The sequence below is a fragment of the Arachis stenosperma genome, chromosome 6 (genome assembly GCF_014773155.1).
Source record: "Arachis stenosperma cultivar V10309 chromosome 6, arast.V10309.gnm1.PFL2, whole genome shotgun sequence".
NCBI lineage: Eukaryota > Viridiplantae > Streptophyta > Magnoliopsida > Fabales > Fabaceae > Arachis > Arachis stenosperma.
The window spans coordinates 132,154,961-132,157,772 of NC_080382.1; positions in this window are offsets into that span (position 1 = coordinate 132,154,961).

The window sequence follows — 2,812 nt, forward strand, 5'->3', positions numbered from 1 at the left end:
AGAGACGATACACTGTCCAAGAGAAGGAGATGACCGTGGTGGTGCATTGTCTGAGCACTTGGCGTCACTACTTGTTTGGTTCACACTTCATCGTCAAGACAGACAATGTGGATACAAGCTACTTCCAAACTCAAAAGAAGTTAAGCCCCCAAACAAGCTAGGTGGTAAGATTTCTTAGTTGAGTTTGATTTCGAATTTGAATACAAGTCAGGTAAGACTAATGTGGTAGCAGATAAGCTGAGCCACAAGGCTGAGTTGGCAGCCATTTTCATGGTCAAAAGAGATATTGTGCATGCCATCAAGAAAGAATTGCATCATGATCCATTAGCCAATAAGTTGGTAGAGTTGGGTAGAGAAGGTAAGACCAAGAAATTTTGACTAGAAGACGACCTTCTCTACACCAAAGAAAGAAGACTATATGCCCCTAAGTGGAAAAAGCTAAGAAGAAAGTTGGTGAGAGAATGCCACGACACCAAGTGGGCTGGTCACCAAAATCAGCGAAGGACCTTGGCACTCATTGAATCTTTCTATTATTGGCCTCAAATGATAGATGAAGTAGAGAGCTATATGAAGACTTGTCTTGTGTGCCAATAAGATAAGATTGAAAATAAGACACTAAGTGGGTTGTTGGAACTTATGCCTCTACTATAGCGACTGTGAAAAAATGTATCTTTAGATTTCATCTCTGCCTTACTAAAGTCTGAAGGGTTTGAATCTATCCTCATGGTAGTAGATCAATTTTTGAAGTATGCTACTTTTTTACCTACTCTTACTAATTGCACTGTAGAGAAACTAGTACGACTATTCTTTAAGAATGTGGTGAAATACTAAAAATTACCTAAGAGCATCATCAATGATCAAGATCCACGCTTCACAGGACAACTATGGACAGAGTTGTTCAAACTTCTTGGATCGGAAATTCACTTCTCGACAAGCTTCCATTCTCAAACTGATGGGCAGATGGAGAGAGTGAATGCGTTACTCAAATGTTAGTTGAGACATTTCGTAAGCGCTAATCAAAAAGATTGGATAAAATTCCTAGACATTGTCCAGTTCTCATACAATATACAAAGGAGTGAGTCCACAGAAAAGATTCCGTTCGAGATTGTGACTGGACAACAACCGCCTACACCACATTCTCTTTCTTCCTCTTATTCAGAAAAGAGCTCTGGAACTTATCATATGATTAAGTCTTGGAAAGAACAAGCAGATTTCACTCGTTCTTACCTTGACAAAGCTACAAAGAGGATAAAGAAATGAGAAGATAAGAATAGGAGGCATGCAAGCTATCAAGTGGGAGATACGGCAATGATTAAACTTCTTCCACAATAATTCAAAGCTTTTCGCAAGGTTCATAAGGGTTTGATCTGCAAATATGAGGAGCCATTTGAAATCATTGGGCATGTTGGGGAGGTTGCTTACAAAGTACAGCTCCCTCGCTCTATTCATGGAGACCGAAAGGAACTAAGCAGAGGTGATTTGAATCGAGCTCCACCCATGGTAATTAGATCATTCAACAAAAAGATTGAAGAGATCCTAGCAAATCCGGTTGTGCGACGAAGATGAGTACCAGCAAATATCCAATACTTGATCAAGTAGAAAGGACTCTTAATAACAGAGGCTAGTTGGGAAGCTCGTGAAGATCTGTGACAATTCCAAGAACACTTAGAGCGCTATCATGAACAAAACATGACCAGGATGTTTGTGCAATAGGTGGGAGAGAATGTCACGGTAAATTTTAGAATGTTAGATTTAACGGTGTTTGTATAATTTTTTAGAGTGTTTGAGAATGCTCTAGATAGTTTCAAAATATTCTAGAATGTCCTTGAAGGTTCCAAAATATTCTAAAAAGTTCTAGAAGACTCTAGAAGGTCATAGAGTATTCTAGAAGAGTGTGGATGTATATAGAAGTATGAAGAGTAGTATGGAATAATCTAGAAGTATTTAGAGAAATGTGGTAGGATAGATATTTATAGTGAAGGTTCTAGATAATCAATCTAAATCGTTGATTAGATTTAATCATAATAATCCATTGAGGAGGTTGATGACTATAAATAGGGATGAGAGTTAGAGTTTGGAGGTGTGAGTCATTTGTAACTAGGAATGGCAAACGGGCCTAAATTCGATAGGTCGGCCCGAATAACCCGCCAAAAAGGTGGGTTGGGCTGGAAAATTAAGACCGCCAAAAAGCAAAAGCCTGCCTAACCCGTACCACTTAAACCGTGGGTTTTGGCGGGGCGGGGCAGGCTTCCCCGCCAGGCTTAGAGTTCTTTTTGCCAATGGTGTATTTTTACAATTTTTTTGCCAAAATTCAACTTCTCCAAACCCAACTTACAAGAGAATAAAGATGAAAATTGAGTGTTTGGATTATGTTTATTTTACTTTGGAGATAATATTTATAATTACAAAGACTTTAATGTTTGTGAATATAAAAATTATAATTTTTTATGCCTTTAGAAATTATAAATTTATTAAAATAATTGTGAAATTTTATATATTATTTAATATTTAATTATAAAAAAGAGGAGATTTGGTGGGTTTAGCCCACCAGACCGCCAACCCGCAATTAGGCAGGGAGGGGTGGAATTTTAGACCGCTGCACTAGGCGGGGCGTGGCGGGGCGGGATGGGCTTCCCTGCTTGCCACCCCTATTTATAACAAACACTTGAGTAATAAAGTGTTCTTTCCACCAAAGCTTCATTTCTCTTGTATTCTTAGCTTTCTTGCTAAGTATTGAAGGTTAAGCTGATTTGATCTTAACTCAAGAGGTTGAGTCCGAGGGTCGGCACGGTAGCGTTGGAGTGTGTCCAAG